We start from the raw sequence: 12,634 nt of genomic DNA on the forward strand, positions 1-12,634 counted from the left end.
AAAATATGAACAGGAACATAACACCAAGTATACATGTTGTGTCCAAATATATTTATAACTGATTTAGACCAACTGACATTAACTGAGATTTTACAATATATTCATCTCAATACATATGGATTCGTTGGGGGCCATAAAAGATAGATATTGCCAAATTACCTGTGGGGCCGTATTAAACCAGAACACGGGCCGCAATTGGCCCGCGGGCCGGACTTTGGACATGCCTGATCTAGTGGATGAAGGATATCAAGGTTGCAGATATCTAATCATGTTTAGATCTGTAGAAATGTCAATTTGGAAAGAATTTTGTTAGACTGTGAGCAGGAGCCTTTCCCAGCCTGCTTTAAAATAAAGTCAGGGCACACTATGGCATTAAATCTCAGCCCCATTCCTGGGGTTTGGTTATTAACAAAGACTTTAATAATTACAAACATCAGCTCTAGCCTTCTCTCCAAGTTTGGCTGCTCCTAGGATTTCTCCTTCAAGTGTGCCTTGCCCACAGCCTAGATCTTCAGTCTCTAGAGAGCCACTCCCACCTCCATCAATGAGTCAGCAGACCCCAATTAACCCTTTCTCAGCATCAACAGCAGCTAACCAGAGCAGGGTGTTCCATACGAACTCTGCCAAGCCTATTAAATTTGTTGTCAATGGAATCTCTTGAAAAGTTTCAGTGGTTGTTATAATGTTCTCATACAAATTAGTTCCAAATTTTACAAAAGCAGAAGAGTCTTCAAAATAAGAAGTGAGTCATATGCTGTAGGTTTTCGTTACTTCTGCATTTTTACATATAAATAGTAAAAAGCAATTTTTGGTATTTATTTTTCAATAGAGATAAGGGTGTTACCATGGTTACCAACCTCCAGCAATATGGTTTAAAGGATTAGAAAAGGGAAACCAGACTGGGCTTGATATAGTCAGGTCACTTTGCCCAGTGCTCACACAATGCAAAAGATGATACCAAAAGGGGCCTGAAAAAGATAGTCAGTCTGGAAAAGATGGAGTATTGAACATAGAAATGAGCCAAGAATGTGGGAAATGGGACGTGTGTGCCATGGAGACACATTAGATTCAAGATATTTTAAATTGCATGGAATGGCTGAATAGTGCTATGCTACGTGTCAAATTTTAATTTGCTCTGGGGCTTTAATAAAGACGAACTCTTTCATTAAGAAGATTCATTCAACCACACAAGCAGTGGAGCTGAAATATTCTGCTTCGTGTGGGTGCCAAAAAAAGGGAACGAACCATGGTTTTGTGTCCAAGGCATTGGCCTGGGACTCAGAAAAAATGGTTACTCACCTTCTTGTAACTTGTTCTCTGAGATGTGTTTGTTCACATCCATCCCAATCAGGTAGGCACGCATCATAGGGAACTTTTTCCCTTAGCAGCTTCCATCAGGTCAGCTGGGGAGCCCCTGGAGTGGCACAATGACCTGATGAATCGCTTACCCCAATGCTCGTTCAGTTCCTTCTTGCTAGTTACTCCGACAGAGGAGAAGGAGGGTGGGTACTGACTTGGATGTGAACAATGCATCTCAAAGGACAACAGTCACGAGAAGGTGAGTATCTTTTTTTCTTCAGGTGCTTGTTCACGTTGATTCACGACTCCCAAGCTCTGCCCGGAGGCAGGGTCAGAGTTCAACCATCGCTGGTTGGAGAAACACTCTGCCAAAAGCTACATCATCTCTGGCATGCTGGCTGATGGCTGCCTGGTGAACGTGTGCACTGAAAACCAAGTTGCCATTCTACAGATTTTCCAGATAAACAGCTGGGGCAAAAATGGCAGTTGACAAGGCTTGCACTAGTGTGAAGCGAGCTGTGCTTGCTGGGGCCGGGACTTGGCCAGCTCGTAACAGGTCCAGATGCAGTCCATGATCCAGGATAAGATGTGTTGAGACAACACCGAGGGCCCTTTCACGTGGTCCACCACAGCTATGAAAAGTTGGTTTGATTTCCTGAAAGACGTCGTGTGCTCAGTGTAAAACGCTATCACTTTCCGCACATCTACAGCATGTGGTCTCAGCTCTTACACACTAGCATGAGGCTTGCGGTAGAAGACTAACAGGAAGATATCCTGGCCAGTGCAGATCTGAGACGTTGCTTTGGGTCGGAAGGCCGGGTGAAGTCTGAGCAGCACTTTTTATTTCTGAAAAACCATGGCAGAGGGGGGGTGTGCAGAGGTTAGCACTTTTAACTCAGATATTCTCCTGGCTGATATGATGGCTACCAGGAAAGCTGCATTCCACAAAAGGCACAGAAGTGAGCATGTCACGAGGGGCTCACCCCCATTACTCTGGAGAGGACAAGGTTGAAGTCCCAAGCAGAACTGGTGGTCATGAATGAAGACATAGCTTCTCCGTGCCTTTCAGGAAACAGCCAACCGTGGAGTTTGGAAATACAAAGTGCCCCATCTCTCCCACCCCATCTCTCCCGAGATGACTGCAGTGTGCACCCAAGGAACCTGCTAACCCCTGTTGTTTCATGTGTAGTAGCTACTCAAGCATGAGCAGAATTGATACCTGAAACAGGGAGTAAGAGGTGTATGCTGCTCACACCAGTATGAGAGCCTTTTCTACTTAGCTAGATAAGTGGTTCTGGACCTGATGGTGAGTCCAGGGGGTCCATAAGGCCACTGTGCTGGGAAATGGCCACTGTGGGTGCCAAGCTGTTTACATCTCTGAATGGCATCTACTTGACCAATGTCTCTTGCACCTGGAGTATCAGAGTCGACCTCTGAGTCCAAAGATCCTGAGGGCGATGACCATGGCAGCACCGACAGCCCCTGCACCAGGGGTCACTGCCACGACAAGGAGTGCCACGAAGATCGTGTTGAGAATCGGAGCCGTCTATCCCAGGACCAAGACCAGCGCTGCCTGCTTGGTTCCAGTGAACAGCTGCTGTGCCTTGGTGCCGGCTCTGCCATAGTGACCTGGATCAGTGCTGACATTTTGAAGCCGGGGAAGCAGAACAATGCACTCTCAGTGCCTCTCAATGTGCCAGTGCCAGGGAGTGTCTCAAAGACCTGGACTGGTGCTGGGATCAGAGCCGGTCCAGCATCAGCGAGTGCCACATCAACACAGGCTTGCTCTCCATGGAACCAACCTAGGGGGCACCAGAGGCTTTTCTCTAACTGCTGGGGGTGGGGTCTCAGTTATTTCTACAAGGTCGTTAGTGGCCTCAAAAAAGTCTGGAGTGGAGGGCGGTTCCAACACCTGCACCAAGCACTGCCCCACCAGAGAGTCACTAAGTGCTGGACTCAACAGTGCCCTCGGGGGTGCTGGAGTCAATAACATGAGCTCTTGTCCTTTCTCTGGCACAGCAAGGTCTCCCCCGATGGTCGTGTAGCTCTCTGGGGAGAGCACCCTCCATCCGCCTTCTTATGGGGCTTTTAGGGCACCAGGGATGTGGAGTGTTGCTGAGGTGCTGATGATCTGTGGTGCCAAAGGTCTCTCACTCCAGAGTCTGTCCTTGGAACCAGTACAGGGACAGATACCAGAGCGCTCTGCACCAAGTCCGGGACCTGGCAATCAGGTGCTGCTGGACGGGGAGCGGTTTCCATTAGCAACTGTTTTAATCGGAAGTCGTGCTCCTTTCTCATCCTATGCTTGAAAGCCTTCTGGATCTGCCGCGCTCTGACTGCTGCGCCTCCCCAAGGCACCTCGCATATGAATCGTGGGACTCACTACTGGGCATGGGCTTCTGGCATGTGCCACAAGACTTGAACCCTGGGGCTTTTGTCATGCTGCGACACCCAGGGCACTGCGAGGGGTTGTGAACGATCCTGCCCACCAATTTCTCTGCTAACTACATTAACAAACACAAGACAAAGAGACTGGAATGAACTAGCTGTTAGTGTCTCACTTGCTGATTTCAAGTCGTCACTTAACCTGACTGCAAGAAGGAACTAAAGGGGGGTCGGGTTGGTGGGGTGATATAGGGTGCATCTGTACAGCAGGGCTTAACACGAAATAAGCTATGCAAATTGAGCTGTCAGTTGCGTAGCTTATTTCGAAACAGCTTATTTCAAAATAGGGAGCGTCTACACAGCACTTATTTCGAAATAGAGCACTCTTCCTCCGACTTCCCTTACTCCTCGTACAATGAGGGTTACAGGAGTCACAGTAAGAAGTCCTCCAGCTTACCAGTATTTTGACATGATTTCAGAATAACTGCCTGTTGTGTAGACACTATTTTGGAATAGTGTTGTAGTGTAGACACACCCATATTGAGCACCATGAAGGCACCACTCCAGGGGGTTGCCCAGCACACCCAACGGGAGCTGCTAAGGGAAACAGTTTCCGACGACTGTGCACGCAGCACGCACACTTGACTGGAATCGATGTGAACAAGCACTCGAAGACGACGGCCAACGGTCAGTTCCTGGCTTTGCCACAAACTGCTTCTGTGGCCTTAGGCAGACTCAGGCTACCCGGCTTTAAAATCGCAAAGACGGCACCTGAAAGTTGTGACGTGTGGCTTCTAAGGACCACCCCAATCACTAGGCTTGGGCACGTGAGCCACAACAGCTATTTTTAGAGCGCTAGCCCAAGTCTCCCAGGCTCCGAGGCTCACAGCCGTAGGCTGTGTAGACGTACTCTATCTCTGCCCATGGGCAATGCATGAGGGGAGATAAGGGGCCACATGACCCCCTAAAGACCGTGATGGGGAGAGGCAGAGGGCCAGAGCAGGGCACCTGTGGCGAGGAGAGGTGAAGCAATGCAGCTCAGCTCCCCAGCTGCCAGCCTCATCACTCAGGGGAGGGGACAGACTGCCCCTCCCCCCACACTCACTAGCAGGAAGTGGAGTGACACAGACAGCAACTGGGGAAGTGAAGTGGGCTGCAGCTTTTGTCACTCCACTTCCCCAGCCCCCCACCACTGACAGTGAGTGGGTCGGGGCTGGGCCTTGCTGCCAGAGCCAGACCCCCCCCCCCCAATAGTCTTCCAAGCAGCATTTCTGGGGAGGGCTGGGGGGGAAGAGGCAGAGGAAGGGTGGGGAAGAGGCCAGGAGAGGCAGGGCCTGCGGTGGAGAGGATGTTGTCTTGGCCCTTCTGGGCTAGAGGTGGAATAGGGAGAAGTCACTTGGGGGGGTGACTGGTGCCCACCCTCCCTCATGTCCTTCCTCACAGTCGCCCATTTGTGCCCCAGTTCCTTATCTGTCAACTGTGCATGACAATAACACTTCCCTGCCCTCTAGTGTGTGGGGAGAGCCAAACCACGGCTGCTCCGGAGGTGCTCAGATGCTAGTGCTGTGGAACATACATAGGTAACAGATACAAATGTGGCCAGCAGGATATCAACAGACAACACATTCCACTAATTAAGTGCAAGAGAAAAATGTTACATCAGAACAAATGCCAAGGCACGGACACTTGCTTTGCAAGTACTGACAGATAATGAACACTTTATCGGCAACATGTACAATATAAGCTATCTGTGGTATAATGTGACAAATTTGTGGCCATATTGCAGCAAGAATAGAATATAGATCTATCTCCTTCAGAAGCATAGGAAGCAACTGGTAATGCTCCAAGGGACTCTTAGTTAACAGTACAGGGACTCTGACAAGCAGCTGAGCAGTTCTGATTTCTTCCAATAGGGGGCAGCAATCTGAGTGCTATGCTTGTGCACGAATAAGAAGAAAGATTTTTTGTGCATAATGACGCTGAACTGCAGATGTACCCCACACCCTAGAATTTGGTTAGTTAGTGTGAATGATCAAGGGTAGTTTTTTTTCCAGAGACAGGTAACTGCAGAATTCTTTTATTCTGTCTGCATATTTCTCAGGGTGGGATTGCAAAGGTCCCAAATGTTGGCCTGATCTTGACGCGTAGCCAAAAGCACTGCAATTTTAACACAACACAGCCCCCGTTGACACTGTTCCTTGCTCCAGTCTTCATCCGACTGAAGGATAAAATAGATCAGGCAAATGATTAGCAGTGAATTATGATAAAGCCACTGGCGGACTCACCTTGAAGAATTATGCAACAGGAATTTTTGTGTACTGCTGCCTTCAATATAAGCTGTTTCAACCGAGTCATTTGGAGACCTGAAGACAGGAGCCAAGCTTGGAGTTCTGGTACGGCACTACAAATCATTGAGTTAAGGTATGAGACTCCAATTGGAACCAGTAAATCAAGAAAAAGTCCTTGGATATTTGGTCCAGTTAATAGAAATTTTGGACGTCGTTCTAGCTGTTCATCTGGGGCCTAATCCAAAATCCGATAAAGTCAGTGAAAAGATATATACTGACTTCAGTGGGTTTGAATAGCCAGAAATAAATGAGTGCCCACTATGTCAATCCGAACCATTCCATCTCTGTAATACTTACAAGCGGGGGGCATACTTTGTACTCAACCCTGTGTGCAGAAACAGTGATGCACAGATGAGCTGCAAAGGTAGAATTAGGGAAATGTATGTTCCATTAAAGACTGGTCTATACACAGAGTTTGGTCCAGGTAAAACCATTTCATTGAGGGGTGTGATTTTTTTTTAATCAAAATAGCTAAACCCCCAAGATGGACTCAGTTATCCCACTATAAATATGCCCTGTATATAATGCTTGTTTGGGATAGCTATACTAGTATAGGCTCATTAATACTAGTGTAATCGTGTCCACACTAAGGGGGTTGTACAGATACAGATAAAACAATACAGCTTGTGTTGTGGATAAGGCCTATTATCTTGATGGGAGCTTTTCCCTTGTTTCTATTTTCTAGTGAAGCGAGTTTTATAACATTATCTCCTTGTTTTAAAAAATGGGAAATCTGTATCTTTTCACACATTTCATTAACTAGCACATTGCAGATGCTTTAGATAGATATGCCTAGCCAGCTACTTTATGTGTAAAGAGAGAGACTTCATACCTTGTCTTAAGGATCCATTAAGATTTATCCTTGCATTTCACAAACTTTGCAAATAAGGTGTTATAGAAAATACTGAGAAGAATATGTGGCTATATGACTCATTATTTATTGATACAAGTTATTGTTCACAAAAATGTAGCCTCAGTTAAACAGAGCATAATACATTAGGGGGGGAAAGGAAAAAACTGTTTGGCTGCTGAAGATGATATACTTTTGCCATTTGTTGTCACATGACTGAGCTGTCTGCGGTGATAATTTATAGAGGGAAAGAACGATAATTTGTGCTTATATAACTGGGGCTATTTAAAATTTAAATGAAGACTATAATTTCAAAGTTCTCACTGTTTCTCAAACTGATTTTTTTCTCCCGTTTCCTCTACCCTCATTCTCTACAGTCCCCTGATGCTGAAATTGAATATTTAAAAGTTTAGGCTTCATTGTCCCTCCAGCTATTGGACAAATCTTATAAAATTCTGCATGCTGCTACCTCGACTCAGTGCCTGTTGAGAGTGCCTGGCCCTTCACATGATCTGCCTCCTAATTTGTACTGTTCTAAACTTTCCCATTACCTTAAATCACATGAGCGAAGCACACTGAGATGACTCTCTTGCAGCGCCAGCAGCGTCAGCACATTTTAACACTAGTTTGTTTGTGTGTTCTTAAGCCTCATGATGTCCTTTGTGCATTTGGCTTGATAGCTTGAAATTTGTTGATGCTTCTGGCGCCGCAGGAGGTTCATCTCTATGGAAGAGTAGCAATGCAATTTGCCCCATGGGATTTAAAGCACCAGGAACGTAGACTGATACAAATTAAAGGACTGATCCTGCAGGGTGCTGAGCGCCCACAATTCTCAGTGCCCAAGCCAGGCATAAGTGAGGAGGATCTAACCACTGAACCCACATGCTGGATATTAAATTTCAGCAACATTCAGGAAGAATGTACAGAATTAAGCCAGTAGAATCAGAAAAAAGAAACCAGTGGAAGAGACACTGGGGACCTCCGGTCATCTGAAGAAGTGGGCTGTGCCCACGAAAGCTCATGATACTATTTACATGTTTTGTTAGTCTATAAAGTGCTACCAGACCATTTGTTGTTTTTAAGTTTATCCTATTCAGACTAACACGGCTACCTCCTGAAGCTACATTTATACTGTACTTTTATAAAGAGCCCTGATTATATAAGCCCAAATTATCTTTCTGTCCCTCAATAAATGATCACCACATGCAGCTCAGCCACAGAGCAATGAATTGCAAAAGTATCTGTCTTCTTAGGCAACAAAGCAATTTCTCCTCCCCTCTCCCATACAGTTCCATGCTTCACTGCAGGTGAACTATAATTCCAAATACGCACATTATCGTAATGAAATACCATGGTAACTTCTTAAGGAAAGGTAGTATTTGTAATAAATCTTATCTTGTGACTTGTTGAAATGCAATATGCACCAATGGGTCCTTGTTTTCCTTCCCAAGGTGCATCCAGATGTCCGTCCACTGCATCAACTGTTCTAACAACCGACACTGACAGCCAGCCACAAATATCAGGCACTGATTATCCACAGTTAGACCTGGTTTATGGGTCACTTGGGAATTTTGAACAGACCTATACATTTTTCATAGAAGACAGAAAAGAAAAAAAGACTAGACAGAATAGATGTGGGTGTATTAAAAGTTTTTTTCCCACCCCTGGGAACAGAGGCACACAAGTTTCTAACAAATAATATTTTATAAATGAACACGGGCAATCAACACTGGCAAAAGAAACGAGTCAGACTCATCTACTCTACATTCAGAACTACTTCAAGATACACATGGGCAAGACTCAGACCAGATGTGAGAGAACTGCATCACATTTTTAGAGCCTCTTCCTTTCTATGTTTAAAAAAAAACAACACAAAACTGTGAGGAAGATTTTCAAATGCTCCTGAAGGACTTAGGAACATAAGTCCCAGCCAGTGTCAACCTTAAGGCATATCTGAACACCCTACTCCTGGAAGCCCGCTGGATCCGTTCCAAGAACAAAGGCCCAAATATCAGCATACATTGTACCCCTGTGGGGAGTGTATGTTACAGGTCCTCTCCCGCCTCCCCGTAGGGTTGTTCAGAAGATATGATTTGTTACAGCCCAGCAATGGAACGTTGGCTCTTTAGATCATGTGTTTAGCTCTCGGGAGTCCTAGTGAGTCAGCCAAGAAGGCTGGTCATTACACGCAATTCACTTCATCATGGCTATTCAGTTAGTTATGGATAACACCATCACTCCCTTTACACTGAATGTCTTTTTTTTACAGATTAGCCCTCGTGATAATCATGCATTACACAGTGATGTGTCTATTATTCAGACTAATGCCAACAAGTCCCTGGGTTCTGGCTTTCCACACTGACACTGATTTACTAGGCGAGCTTGGGAACCTGATTCTAATAGAGTAAAAACATTGTAAACAAGATCATAAGCAAGCCCTTTGTCTCTCTGATTCTCAGTTTCCTTCTCTGTGGAATGGGAATAAATCTACTTACCTATCTAGCCAAGGAGCTGTGAGGAATAATTCCCCGATATAAAGGGTTAGGAGATTCTTTGGTAAAAAGTGCTGCAAAAATCCATAAACATTATAATTTTCATCCATACAAAGCATCCACACAGATAATACTACAGGCAGTCCCCGGGTTACGTACAAGATAGGGACTGTAGGTTTGTTCTTAAGTTGAATTTGTATGTAAGTCGGAACTGGTACATATTGTAGGGGAAACTCTAGCCAAACATTTCTCCAGAGCTCAGTTTTATTCTCCCACACCTCACTTCCCTCAGTCCTTTATTCTCAAGCTGAGGTGTCTGCTGAGAAAAGCCGCTCCGCGTCTCCCTGGTCTGCTGGGGGGGGGGGAGGTACTAGCTTCGCGTCTCCCTGGTCTGCTGGGGGGAAGCAGCTAGTGCGGGATTGCCTCATCCCGTTTGTAAGTAGGGATCCGATGTAAGTCGGATCCATGTAACCCGGGGACTGCCTGTATTTGAAATTTGCTTAGCTATCCTCGGTAATAGCAGAGAAGACAATATTATTATTATCTAATGAGCATCACAGGAGTGACAAAGAAGAAGGATGATCTAGCAACTAGGGAGCTAGCCTGAGATTTGGATTTTATTTACTATTCTGCCACAGACTTCGTGTGGAACCGTGGGCAACTCACTTAGCCTGTGCCTCAGTTCCAAAATGTGGACATTGTGAGGATAAAGAGATTAAAGATTCCAAGGGGTGCAAATACTACAGAGGCCTAATAAGTGCCTAAAAAAGGAACTGTGGCTCAGATTTACACTGTGGCTTTCTGTTTCCCGCTGTCTCTTCAGCCTAGGCAGTAGATTGTTCCTGCTTTTAGATCTAAATGCCCCAGGTTCAGTCCCCATCAATAACAACCTATCCAGGGAGGTCATGTTGTACAGTCCCTGAAGTCATGTTACAAAGATGGAAGAAAAAGCAAGTTATTGTACCAAGGTAGGCTTGCAATCTAATTGTATGTTTGTGTTGGGGGCATCTGCCCCGCACTGGCCCTACAAGGGTTAAAATCAGTCTAGAGAGGCTGAGTGGTAGGCAACCAGAAGTTGCTGGTAACCGGAAGCTAGAGGCTTCCTGAGAGAGAACAGAGCTGGGGAATTCTGGCCTGATCTCACTCCCAGACTGCAGGGCCTGAGGGTACGAGGGCAGCAAGGAGGCAGCCAGGGCAGGAGAAGGCAGCAGGTCCACACCCCTTGCCAATGAGTGGCCATGTCAGGCTGCAGTTTGCCCCTGAGGTAAGGGGTTAGATGACGACTGGCAGTGGTTCACTGAGACAAGGTGGGTAGAAGGGGTTGGGGTTTTCCTGAGGGGGAGGACCCTGAAGTGTGGGGGCACTGCAGCAGGGCAGTATCCAAAAGGGAGGATGCTACGGTCTGGAAGGGACACGGATCCTAACACAGGGTGGTGAAGCCATGAACAGAAAACAGGGAACAGCAAGCAAGATACCAGCCAGAAGAGGGCGCTTCAGCACTGAACAGAGCTAATTCCTGAGCACCAGCAGGAGGCGCTGCAGTGGTAAGTCACACTGTGTGACAATGTTAAATAAAAGTAGTTTGTTTTAAAATGACATGCCAATTGAGGATCCAGTCTCTTAAAAATCTGGTTTGTTTTCTTTTAATATCATTATTTATCTTTTTGGTGGATGAGTACTGAAAGAGTCGATGGTCGTTTCCTTGGCGACTGATTTTTCAACTGGATCAGAGAACCATAGCATGGAACACCCATAGAAAGCTAAAAAAAACATTTTAAAATAGATAAAACTCACCCTCCTTTTTTATCTGCTTATCATGACCCTAGTCAGGAGACTCTTGTAGTACAGACCATGCACCTGGATTTGATTATAAGACTGGTGGTTTATAGGGCAAAAAGCTGAGATAGTATTTGTTTTACTTAGAAGAGAAAGTTAAGTAAAAATGTTGTGGAACGAAGCTACTGATCTGTATTGTCAGGCTGCACTGAAATCCCTTGCAAAGTTACTTTGGGTGGGCTTTCCAGCTTGTGTTAGTGTAATAACATTGCTCTTATTAAAGTCAGTAGGAGTCTAGATATTAATAAAAGCAGAGTTAGGCCAATGCTGAATGTTTTCCAAAACCCCACCATTCAGCTCTTCAGACCCTGATTCTGGGGAACCTTACTGAACTGTAAGAAATAAAATACCAACATCTTACCTCTAGAATGCTGCACGGTTTAGGCTCTGATTTTAGGATGACTTCCAGGATTTGAATTTCTTACAAAACCCAACCCTGGGAGAATGACAGATCAAGGTAGATAAATCCTATTAGCTTTCAGAATGCAGCTTCACCCACTCAAGGTGGGTTGACAGCTTCATTACGATCAATTGTTCTAAAAACAAGATGGATGTCCTACAACTGTGAGTATCCCCAAAGTAGCATTTCCTGTGTCTGCCCTAAATTCACACTTAAGGGAGTTTATGACCTTTCAGAGGAAAGGATCCTTAAGCCAGGTTAAGCATTTTAAAAGAGGCAGAGGTTTAGACTATGCAGATCTAAGATGATGGGCCAAATTCTCTTCTGGTGGAAAATGTCGATTTTACACTAGACGAAAATTTGGCTCCCAGTCTCTTCTAGATTAATTTACTCCGGTTGCAAACATAAAAATATTGGTGGTGAGGGAGGGCACGCTAAGGATATAAAGGGAGCAGCCTTATATGTAATACAAGCCATGGATTTAAAATGCTGAAAGCTTGCTATGATGAGACCATCAATAAAGTCCTACAATTATGATAAAATCTGGGTCAAGAAAAAAACTCCTGAACTATGGAAAATAATAGAGCCCCTTTCCTTGGTAATATCATAAGTGATTATAACAAATGGCAAAAAATTACACTCAGTGTTCGGCAAAATCTTCTGTCATCTTAAGCAGAATAAAAGAAATGGTTTTAAAAAAACTGAGGGGAGAACTGGATGATCTTCCACCTAAAAAAACAATGCGTCCACCATATTTTCACCCTAAGAATAATCACTGAAGAGAAAATTGAATGGCAAAACTCAATCATAATCAGCTCCATAAATTTCCAAAAGCATTCAGCAGTCTTTATTGTGGTCCATTTTGGCACCCCTTGAATTGTTTGATATACCAACAAAAATAGCAAACTTCATCAAGACCTTGTATCAAGGCGCGGTTTGCCCAGTTAAAGCAAATAGTAAAATGTAGGCACTGGTGTTTAATGAAGATGCATTCTCACATCCCCTCTTGTTTGGCATTGCTATT

At 45.0% G+C, this 12,634-nt stretch overlaps 1 long non-coding RNA gene across 3 annotated transcripts in view; it reads left to right on the forward strand.

The window, feature by feature from the left end:
• Positions 1 to 10,878, forward strand: part of LOC112546137 (uncharacterized) — a 273,950-nt gene extending 263,072 nt beyond the window's left edge. The window contains exon 7 of one of the 3 annotated variants that reach the window (XR_012896883.1): positions 8,334 to 10,878. This is a non-coding gene — a long non-coding RNA (uncharacterized LOC112546137). The remainder of the gene's footprint in view (positions 1 to 8,333) is intronic. The other 2 variants (XR_012896884.1, XR_012896888.1) reach the window with 2 other exon arrangements.
• The last annotated feature ends 1,756 nt before the right edge of the window (positions 10,879 to 12,634 follow it).

The sequence above is a fragment of the Pelodiscus sinensis genome, chromosome 20, assembly GCF_049634645.1.
Source record: "Pelodiscus sinensis isolate JC-2024 chromosome 20, ASM4963464v1, whole genome shotgun sequence".
Taxonomy (NCBI): Eukaryota; Metazoa; Chordata; order Testudines; family Trionychidae; genus Pelodiscus; species Pelodiscus sinensis.